Raw genomic sequence first — 12,617 nt, 5'->3', positions numbered from 1 at the left:
AACATATTCTAAAGCATTGTGCCAGAAAGATAAGCTATAACTGAAGACACATTTATGAGATGAGAATATAAATACTGACGTAGTGAAAATGCATACCAAACTGGATTTAGATACAAGATGTTTGCCAGGATGTGAAGATGACCTAACAAGTACAACTTGAATCGACTGCTAACCTACTGTCACAGTCTGTTCGAGAAGGGGTGCTGACCATAGCAGCCTGGACAGTCATTAGAAATGTTGGGGGCCCTCACGCAGCCCAAAGTCTGGGTCCCTGGGGCCCACCCTTGAGTCTGCCCACATGGCTTGCCCCCGAGTCCGCCTACATGGCTGCCCCCAAGTCCCCCCACAGGGACCATCCTAAGGCCACCCACAAGGATATTCATACATATATAGTGGTACTCGTTGAAGGGCCGGGGGCCCAGACACGCAGAACATTAGCAGTGCAATCCATGGTTGTCACCCCCAGATGGTGACCCTGATAGCAGCAACCACTATAGGTTGGAAAGAAGACCGGAATACACACAAATCAAGGAAAAACCACGTGTATTATTATTTACAAGAAACACAACAGAATGAAATACAAAACAGATAATTCAATAAGAACATGGGGCATGACCTCTGTATACAGGGAGCACAGTAAAACAGAAAGCTTCAGAAACTCATGAAAACAGCTTGCTCAGGAACACCGAGGGGTGGCACAGGGAAGCAGCTTGCTCAGGACCATCGAAGGGTGGCACAGGGAAGCAGGCTGTTCAGGAAAATCGAGGGGTTGCACAGGGAAGCAGCTTGCTCACAAACACAGAGGGGTTGCATAGGGAAGTAGCTAGCTCACTAATATTGAGGGTTGCAAAGGGAAGCAGCTTGCTCAGGAACATTGAGGGGTGGCACAGGGAAGCAGCTTGCTCAGGAACATCGAGGGGTGGCACAGAGAAGCAGCTTGCTCATGAACATCAAGGGGTTGCACAGGGAAGCAGATTGCTCAGGAACATCAAGGGGTTGCACAGGGAAGCAGCTTGCTCAGGAACACCAATGGATGGCATAGGGAAGCAGCTTGCTCAGGAAAATCATGGGGTTGTACAGGGAAGCAGCTTTCTCTGGAATATTGAAGGATGGCACAGGGAAGCAGGTTGCTCAGGAACACTGAGGGGTTGCATAGGGAAGCAGCAAGCTCAGGAACACCAATGGGGTGGCACAGGGAAGCAGCCTGCTCAGGAACATCAAGGGGTTGCACAGGGAAGAAGCTTGCTCAGGAACATCGAGGGTTGCACAGGAAAGCAGATTGCTCAGTAACATCGAGGGGTGGCACAAGGAAGCAGCTTGCTCAGGAACATCGAGGGGTGGTACGAGGAAGCAGCTTGCTCAGGAACATCGAGGGGTGGCACAGTCAAGCAGGTTGCTCAGGAACACAGAGGGGTTGCCTAGGGAAGCAGCTTTCTCAGGAACATTGAGAGATGGCAAAGTGAAGCAGGTTGCTCAGGAACACAGAGGGGTTGCATAGGGAAGCAGCTTTCTCAGGAACATTGAGGGGTGGCACAGGGAAGCAGGTTGCTCAGGAACATTGAGGGGTGGCACAGGGGAGCAGCAAGCTCAGGAACATCGAGGGGTGGCACAGGGAAGCAGGTTTCTCATGAACACTGAGGGGAAGCAGCAAGCTCAAGAACATTGAGAGATTGTACAGGAAAGCAGCTAGCTAATTAAATAGGGAGGAGCATAATTGCACGGTAGGGCCAGCTGGGAATAGAGTCAGATCTCGAGTCTGGGAGCAGCAGCCTACAAAAGCACCTCAGTAATGTAGTGGCACTGTGAGTTACTGCACCAGACTCATGAGAAGAAATACAATTGTGACACCTACATGATGTTAGTGGAATAATAGGATAGATGTGTATTACTGGTTCTCGGGGTGGCAGGGCTTAATGCACTGTTATAGATGCAGTACAGCATACCATAATGCAGTACAGCATACCATAATGACACCGTGCAAGCAGAATGGAGTAGGAGGTCACCAGTATCACTACATCGTTCAATCTGCTTCTACCTACATACATGACTTACCTGCGTGATATGGCATGCAGAGTACTGTGCTGTCAATTCTCCCTGTGTTAGCGGGCACACTGAAGTGCTGTAGTATGTATGCTCGAAATACAAAGACTTGCAGGCAAACAAGGTCCTGGCCTAGTGTTGACCAACGTGCATTGACGGAAACTCTCAGGGTTATTTAGTAAAGTATGGAAACTGTCTGGATTAAAATTTTGATGCTGCCAATTGCGGAACCAGAATAAACGTTTGGCTATTTTTGCCTAAAGTCTTAAATTTACTTTGAATTCCCGACAATTCCCACTATGAATAACACACTTGATGTTCCCCGAGATTGCTGTGAATTGCTTGAGAGAGCCAGCAGCAGCCTCTTGTGGTACATTAATGTTCAACAGAGCAGGAGATAAGAATTTCTAAAAATTAAACTTTTATTCATGGAGGCTGTGTGAGCCACAGTGACAAATATTTGGGGCAGGACTCTTCAAATATATCTATTCAGGTCCTGCTTATACAATATTTAAACTTTCCTCATTCACTATTGCAGGAGCCGACTGCACATTCTTACCTGAAAAGTGTCACTAGTGCTGCATAAACAAAATGAAACTGCAGTGGTATGATCTATACACCATAACCACTACATTAAGCTAATGTTGTTTTGGTACTTAAAGTATCAGTTTAATGACCTCTCCTGTGCCTAGCTATGATTCTTGCCACATTACAATCTGCATTACAATGTATTGCTGTATGCCTGGTGTAGCAAACTCGCCCCTTTAAAGGAGTTTATCATGAGTTTGCTGCTTGCCCGCCTCCTGCCCTGTGACTACGGCCCCTGGGATGTATTGCCTTTTAAAAACATATTTGGGCATAAGGGATTTTTATTATGCGGCTACTGGCCCTTTAAGCACAGTGTGTGAACTTCTATTAGACTGTGTATAGATTGTGTATAGGAAGGTGTACCCCTCCACCGTTTCCTGTCCCATTGTTCTCCAGCAGGGCGTTGTCCCAGGCACACTGCCACACTAGTTGGAACAGGTTTGGGCTGGAAAGTTTGGGCTGGAAACCATGCTTCAGTGGTCCTAAAGGGACCTCCACCTAACTTTTTAACCCCTGAACCGATTGACCTAATTTTTGAGTATGTTTATATTTCAAGTATGATTCTGAAAATTTATGTTTTAGGAAGATTGGATGTATATTTTTAAAGTTACAGCATGTGTGTATGGGTGCATGGGTCTTCTCTAAGGAAGTCTTCCATATGAGACATAATATATAGGACTGGTATATTTATGTTTTTGGTATTCTTTTAACCTTGAGCAATACACTGATTAAGCGTTATCTGGTGAATCCTTCTTGGAGCAGTTTAGGGTGACTGAGGATTATGGGTATTAAGTAACCCCTCCCCCCCCCCCCACAACATTGGGGGTAGAATCCCTAAGAGGTTCAGCTCATTTTTATCTTGTGAGTTGAACAGTAGTCATCAGTGCTTTACAAGTTTAAGCAATATTACACTATTTCTATGTTTCTTTTTCATACTAGGTTTAACGCGGTATTACCTATTTCTGTGTTTTTTTTTCATACTAGGTTTTACCTATTTCTGTGTGTTATATAAGCTTGGTCTGCGACGGTGAGGGAAAGAGCAATATCATGACCAGATTCATCACCACTACTGCCAAATCTAGACATTGGGGGCACATGTTTGGTACTCTGCTGTACATCTTCAGTCAAGGTTATGTTCAATAGTTAAAATTAGACCCTGCTGAGCTCTCCCTTAGTTGCTTCTGGTGGGGTCTAGAAGGACTAGTGCTAATTGTACCCATTCTGCTGCAGCTAAAGATCTCAGTCTGTGTATGCTTTATACATATGCTGCAACTACAGGGTGGGCCAAAATTCAGAGTAGGATTTGAGGACTCAAAATCATTTTTATTCATGAACCAATTTCAATGATATCACAAAGTTGGGCTCTTATGATTATATTGTTCAAACATTGGTTAATGTTTGAGGCCCTAGCGCTTGAATTTCTGCATTGATATTCTCATTGAGCTGCTCAAGGGTACATCGTTTGTTCATGTACACCTGCTTCTTCAGATATCCCCAAGTAATCCTGGCAGCCAATTATTCTTGAATACTCTTGAAATTATTCACTCGCCGAACATTTGTCTCACTTTTGAAAATTAAATTCCACTATTTGTACTTGTTGTTCCTTTGTTGAATTACTCGTAATGAATATTCCATTATAATATGAACCTGCAATAAAAACAAATTGAACTAACAAATAAGTTATTTGTCTGTCAAATGCTCTAAACTTTGGCCCATCCTTTACTTGTGGGCCTAACTGACTGCTGCAGCAACAACAACAGAATCTTCTGCTACTTTAGAATTTGAATCGCCAATTGCAGCACGAACAGGCCGAGCTAAAACCATTTGACTCCTGGGTGGTGAATCAGATATAACGGACATGCTGATCCCTCTATCCTGAGGCTGAATACTACTAGTAGTGGTACTTATAGGTGACACTAGAAGTGGCTAGGTATAGTGGTAACCTAACCAGTCTGACACTAGGATCAATTAAGCAATTGAGCAGGCCATCTCTACCTCCAACTCAAATAGGTCTAAGTGGCAATGGCTTGATACAGCAGTAGCTTAACTAGTCTCAAGCTAGGATCAATTAAACATTTAAATATGCTTTCATCTCTCAGTGGCGTACACAAAATCCATGGGGCCCAGGTGCGAAACTGATCCGTGGTCCCCCCTCCCCCATCCTCCTCCCCCTCTACCCTGACCCTCTCCCCCCTGACCGTGGGCCCCCCGACACATACATACAGACACAAACACATGCAGATACATACATACAGAGACACACACATACAGACACATACATAAAGAGACACAGACACACACACATACAGAGACACACAGACATAGACAGACACACACAAAACAGACAAACACACACACACACACACACACACACATATATAGACACACACATACAGACACACACACATACAGATACACAGACATACACACATACATACAGAGACACAAACACACCCATACATACACACATACAGAGACACAGACACACATACATACACACACATACAGAGACACAGACACACACACATAAACACATACAGAGACACACACACAAACATACAGACACACATACAGATACACACACACACTTACAGAGACCCAGACACACACATACAGAGACACACACACAAACATACAGATACACACACATGCAGAGACACAGACACACACATACATACAGATACACACACACATACAGACACACACATATACACAAAATATTTCCTACCTTTTGTGAATTTCCCTGGGGTCCAGTGGTGGCTCAGCCTGATGGTAGTCAGAGTTCCCACTCTGACTTCCTCCTTCCTGCTTCCTCCCGCGCAGACTCTCTGTATGCTGGGAGGAGTGACCGGGGAGTTACTTCCTCCCAGCAGTGATGTAATCACAGGGGGCCCGGTCGCGCTGTTAAAGTGCCCCGCACTGACCGGGCCCCCTGTCAATCCATGTCCATCGGGTGGCCCTAACAGCATGGACCACCCGATGGACCTCCTAACATGCGGCCCCGGCGGTTTGCCGCGCGGGCTGGGGGCCGCAAAACGTGGCAGCTGATATCCGATCGCAGGGGTCTGCAGGGCGGTCGGGCCCCCTGAAGTGACGGGCCCGGTCGCAGCTGCGACTCCTGCGACCGTGGTATGTACGCCACTGCTCCCACTCAAAGTTGGTGTAACTGTCCGGATTCCATGTATAACCCCTAGTTTTCTGTTCTCTTCAGTCGGTGGCACCCAGACTGAAGAGATCTGACTTGTTTCCTTTTTTACATTGTTGTGTATTGTGGCTTCTTTTCATATTGGGTTCCTAGTTATGGTGGTTGCTTCTGGTGTCCCAACTAAACCCTGACAGGCACTGTCAGATCTCCCACTCCCATACAGGCACAGCAATGGTAAAACCAAGCAATCCCTGTCTGCTGGTCCATCCACTTCAACAGTTGAAGTGATATAAAAGAATACTTGATTAGTCAGTAGACACAGCCCACATGATTAGACAGATCTCTTGTCCATCATGACAACTAAGCTGTTTAATTTATTTGCCCCTCACCACAAATTTGCTTCTTCTCAATTACATCCTCTTTTCTTAGCACCAGGAAGCACAATGCCTTTTTTAATACCAGAACAGAGCTCTGTATCACGAATCAAACAAACATGCTTGACAATTGCAAGGGTTGTTTGTTCAGTGATACGTCCATATGGTGCTTTGGATGGTGCTGATCAGCCCAAATTCAGACAAATTTCACAAATTTCACAGAACCTTGTACTCCGGCTGCATCATTATTATTTAGCAACCCGGCTCACTACCTTATACATACGAGATGCCAATTTGGCTCTGGGTGAACAGGAACCTTAAGTATCTACCAGGGTACTATCTACTTTCTTAAAGGAAATATTAGGGCAAACATTGACTACATACCCTCCTCTCTTCCTTCTCTCCTACTACTTTACTATACCTGGTGCCCATGAAGGCACCATTCCACCTTCCCTGTATAATTACTTACAGTTTATCATACAGATATACAATTATCGATTAGGTGGTGACTTGGTATTTTACAGCAAGTAAGACAGTTTTGATACAAAAACTGAGGTACCACTACGGATTGCCCGACACCGGCAACCATAGGTAACAACAGTAAGATAATCGAGTAAGGAAGACATTATCGATACAAAACTTAGTTACCACTACGGATTGCCCGACACCGGCAACCATAGGTAACAACAGTAAGGTAGTCGAGTAAGGAAGACATTTTTGATACAAAAACTTAGTTACCACTACGGATTGCCCGACACCGGCAACCTTAGGTAACAACAACGACTTTAGCCTATATGGGTATGTACGTTTGCACCCTGAGGGAGACGCACTGTGGTCTGACATTCTGCTAGTCGGAAGACAGCTCGCTCCCTTTCCGAAACCGATACCCGGTAACTTTTGTCTCGCTCACACTGCCCATTAGGATCACATATCCTATGAATACAATTTACTATATTGGCCAGTGTGTTTAGTTAGAGACTGGTCTGTGGCACTCTCAGTGCTATTATATGACCTTTTTACCCTCCGATAGAGACCTCTTTTTGGACACACTCTGTTACTGTAGGATATCGGTACTGTTTTGTCTAAATAATTACACTATTGCTACCACGAGATAATTGGTACCCCTTACTGTTACTTACTACATCTACTGTTGGGCTACTGTCACATCTCTCCATACTGACTATTAGTTACCTCTGTGGCACCTATAACCAGCACATAGACTAATTGCGGTAGTAGCAGTATTATGCCAGCTTTGCGGTATTAGGGCATTAGTACCTACATCTTTTATTATTTAGCTTTTACTTGACATACAATTTCTTCCTTTTAGTGTGTCTTACCACTCTTCTCTCTACCTTTTTCGTTAATTGTTTTTCGTTATGTTTACCCCATCTTATTAAAGGGTATTTTAACTGTTCCTTACCCTACTGCATACGTTGCGATCTATACCTCATAGGACAGATCCTTCTCTTTCTTGTTTAAAGCCTTTTTAAACTTGTCTTAATAAAATTGTTTAGATGATATCACACTATTGGGCCCTCACTATGTCTCCCTTTATATTCGATATTCTTCTGCAGATACTTAAGGAAGGGGGAGGAATTATTTGGGGAATATTATCCCTCTCCATACATATCTTCGCAGAGCCGGGTGTCGAAGGCTGAATATAGCACATATGAGTATTAACATCTGTTTTTGTTCATGGCCTTTAATTGTAACTCTGATGCCAGCTATACAAAGAAAATATCGTCAATGAAACAAATGTATCCCTTTAAAGAGTCCTCATATTTGGCCAATATGTTGTATTGGAAGAGCAGGTACTGTTTTTTTAAAGACAAGAGGAAAACATTAGGCTATAGGTTCCAAAAGGATATCTTGAGCAGAGACTATTGGTCTGCTGGGTGGCATGAAAGCATTCTTGTAAATATTAGCAATATTATAGATCAGTGGTCTTCAACCAGTGGTCCGCGGACAAGTGTTGTTCTGCAATAATTTATTGCCGGTCCGCGAAAGATTTCACCCGACTACACAACTACTATAGTGTAGCAGTATAGTCGGGTGAAAGCTTTCGCTGACTGGCAATAAATTGCTGCAAAATATTTCCCTTGTGCTATGATCATATGATTATAGCACCGGGAACTGTGCCTCCCTCTCCCATGCCAGCTCTGCAGGATCGGAGGGGAGATCAGAGATCTCCCTCTCCGGCCCACTAGCAGTGTAATGCTGCAGCCTGCAGGGGTGGGAGAGAGGACCCGGGGAGCTGTAACTTGCAGCTCCACCGGGTTTTCTTCTCGCAAGCTTGGAGCGTTGCCGTGGATACCCCGGTAGTGCTCCGAGAAGCTAGAGTTCCCTCTCACCTCTTGAACCACCAGGGCTTCCCCATGGACCATTAGGGATTTTTACTTTCCCCCTTCCCAGGCAAAAGTAAGCAGGCTGGGAGGATATAAAAATTATTATTTTGGTTAATTATTATTTTTTTTTATAATTTATTAATCTTCCCTCTAACCTTACAGACCCACAATAATTATCCACCATACACACACACTGCCCCCCATACACACACACACTCTCCCATACACACACTGCCCCTCTACACACACTACCCCCTATACACACACTGCCCCCTATACACACACTGCCCCATACCCTCACACACACTGCCCCTATACACACACACTGCCCCTATACACACACACACACTGCCCCAAACATACACACACTGCCCCCCATACACACACTGTCCCCTATACACACACACGGCCCCTATACACACACACACTGCCCCATACATACACACACTGACCCCCATACACACACTATCCCCTATACACACACACTGCCTCATACCCTCACACACACACAAACTGCCCCCCTTACACACTGCCCCTCCACACACATTGCCCCCCATACTCACACTGCCCCTATACACACACACTGCTCCCATACCCTCACACACACTGCACCACACACACACACAAACTGCCGCCCTTACACACACACACACACAAACTGGACCCCTTTACACACACACACATACACACACACAAACTGCACTCCTCCACACACACACAAACTGCACCACTCATACATTTTATTATTTTACTTCTGGCTAACGCCGGTCCGCAAAATATTTCTCCTCTTTTCGCTGGTATAGATAATTACTTAAGAGAGAGTGAGATAATAATCATAATAATTTATGCATGTATAATTTTTCCCTGGTCGCCATGGTCCCTTTTCTGCCCAATTAACACTGCAACAGTAAACCGTACTGTAGATTGCTATCAGAGACAATCTCTACAAGATTTCCTTCAACCGTAAGGTCTTGTGATTTTTATACTTTTTGTGCACTTTATCAATAAAGCACTTTTTACTATTTAACCATACCTGTGAGAGGACATCACCTTATTCATCACCTCCGGGCAGTATAAAGAAGGGAGTGGGAACCTAAATCCCACAACGCTGGAAGATTGAGCCTTATTTTACAGGCTCCTGCTTTGTGAGTTTATTTCCACATACTTCCCTGATATTCATAGGAGATTTAGACAATATTGCACTATTATGTGTCTTTTTTTGTTTTATCTCTAGGTTGTTTTAAATTCATCTTAAACAAGAAGATACTCCACCTTATATTGTATGTATATTACCCTTCCATATTAAATGTTAAAATACTGGTTGGATATTTGAAGGATTTTCCCCTCAACTTTGATTTGGTTTTTGCCCAAAATTGCAAGTTTGGATATATAGATCGGACCCCCTAACACTCGACATATAGTCCATTAATCTAAGATTAGACCCCCTACCACTCAAAAAACACTCCATTAATCCAAGATTGGGCCCCCTAACAATCAACACACGTTCCATTATTCAAAGTTATAGGCCCCCCTAACACACGAAACACACTCCATTAATCTAAGATCAGACCCCATACAACTCAACACACACTCCATTAATCTAAGATCGGACCCCCTACCACTCAACACACAATCCATTAATCTAGTTCAGCCCCCCTACCAAACAACACACACTTCATTAATCCAAGATCGGACCCATTAACACTCAACACACATCCCATTTATCTAAGATCTCCTTTTCACCTGGCAACCACTACCTTCATTACAGGACCCTCTTTTTACTCAAGGTTAACTGTATTTGACTTATAAAACACTCAGCAATTTCTTCATCACTATAAGTCTCTATTCTATCGCAACAGAGACTGCATGCATTATTCTATCGTAACAGAGACTGTGTCCATGGCGGGCTACAACACAGGATATTGCTATTTTAAGGTCAAATATATAGAACTTAAAAAAAAAAAAAAAAAGAGGTTAATTGTTACAAATTCATTTATTGAGTTCATTAAAACAATGTTATTGTTAATTAGTCAATAAATTTTGATTAGCAATAGAGTAGTGTGATTTCTAAGTCAGTATTGAGGGAGACTCTTTCACTAACCTCCCTGTTTCTCTCTGTGTTGGAGTCTACACTGGTGTATAAGAGAGGACGGAGTTTTATTTGTAGCTCAATTTAAGAGGCAATTAAATGCGACCGTAGTGCAGCGCCTGAGCACTGTGATCTTCTGCCAAAATATTATAGAGCTAATTACACTGTTTACATTGCACGTCTGCAATATTGTTGCTAATCACAATGAAGGTATTGGCTATTACATTCGAACTGCATTAACTCATCTTTCCCAACCTTCAATCAGTATTAGCAGTAAAGACACAGTACCTGTAGATGGTATACACCCTCTAGTGGTCTTGTAGGATCATTACTAGTTATTATTATTATTTATAAAGCACCAACAAGTTCCGTAGCGCTGTACAATGGGTGGGCTAACAGACACGTATTTGTAACCAAACAAGTTTGACGCACAGGAATAGGGGGATTGAGGGCCCTGCTCAATGAGCTTACATGCGAGAGGGAATGTGGCATAGTGACACAAAAGGTACGGTAGTTAATACCAACGGGTGGTTTTGTATATCATTTTCCAGGATAAAATACAAGTTGGAGTAACGTTGATTTTGTGATATAGAGATGTTATTAGAGGGAGACATTTAGAGATATTTGTGAGTGAGGATTAATGGCATTTGCTGTTAATAATTGGAATATCTATCGGCCAATAAACTATACAATAGATTTTTTAGTTTTTTTTTTTTTACCAGTAACCTATATCAGTGTTTTTGTTTTTCACTACTTACCTGAGGTTTAGTTTTCACTTGTTTTGACATAGGGCTTTTTTAATTTAGAAACTCTACCCTTTGTGTCTTAAAAAAAAATGTCAATATAACGCGTCCATCTTCTACAACCATTGGTTTGGTGAATAAATCTTTAGTTTGAGAAGGTGTAATATTCATCCATGTGAAAAATCAGTCAAATTCTCTGTGCCAGTAAACACATTGTATTCAAATTCAAATTATTATACATCAAAATAAATGTTCTTGAAGTATTGGTTTTAATTGTGCATGGAAAACTGTTATAATATTCCAAAATTAATAAACACAATTCTCACATCATATTCAACATTTTCTTTAATTGTGATAAAATTACTCCATTTATACTCATGTTTCTGAATTTCAGGCAAAGATATAAACTTCATTTAATGTATGTTAGAGGTCATATTGCTCAGGATATGCATTTCTGGTTACATTGTAAGGCAAACTCGTTATATTTTGACATTGAGAATAGCAACCATCATAAACACAGCTGATACAATACACATCAATGTGTTTGGTAAGTAGGTATGTAGTGCTATATTTTGTACAAGCTTTCTTTCCCAGGAAAAAGGTAGCTAGAGACCGATGATGCAATTTAGGAAATATATATATGCACAGCATCTTCACTTTTGGTCCAAATATACTCCCAGTGACAGCAAATATTTCTTGTTACACATTTTGTAAATAAATGTGTCCACTGTTATCCAGATCACATTGCTTCTAATAATGTAAGGCATGCAGTGAGTAAAAATTATTGGGTTATTTAATATCCAGTTGGATTTTCAGACTTATTTAACCTACGACAGTGGCATACAGGAAGCTTTAAAGACGAAATGGCTTGGGATTGTTCATCTTCTTCCTACAGTTTGGACTGGAAGAGGCCAATCTGAGATGATAGAATGGTCCTGCATTGCAAACAGATGAAAATAGTTGTGGTGGGAATGATGCTACCTACTCCCCTTCTCTGTGACAGGGATAGGGATAGGGTTTGGACACGAAGACCAGAAATCATCCATCCCGTAGCAAATTTGGCAGCAGACATCCATTTAGCAGTCAGATCATGGCTATGTAGAAAGCCCACCCACCCTCCCCCCGCAACTTAAATCAAAACCAGTCTAGAGAATACTCTTGAGGACACAGAGAACCAGAAACGCTGCAGCGGCCAGCATACGATTTCCTTGAATGGAACCCGGGCCACCATTAGAGTTGCACATATCTGTGGAACAACAGTCTACATGCTTGGAAGCCAGCCCCACGTTATAT

This window comes from Pelobates fuscus, chromosome 11 (assembly GCF_036172605.1).
Source record: "Pelobates fuscus isolate aPelFus1 chromosome 11, aPelFus1.pri, whole genome shotgun sequence".
In the NCBI taxonomy this organism is placed as follows: domain Eukaryota; kingdom Metazoa; phylum Chordata; class Amphibia; order Anura; family Pelobatidae; genus Pelobates; species Pelobates fuscus.
Note: the sequence above shows the minus strand (reverse complement) of the source record.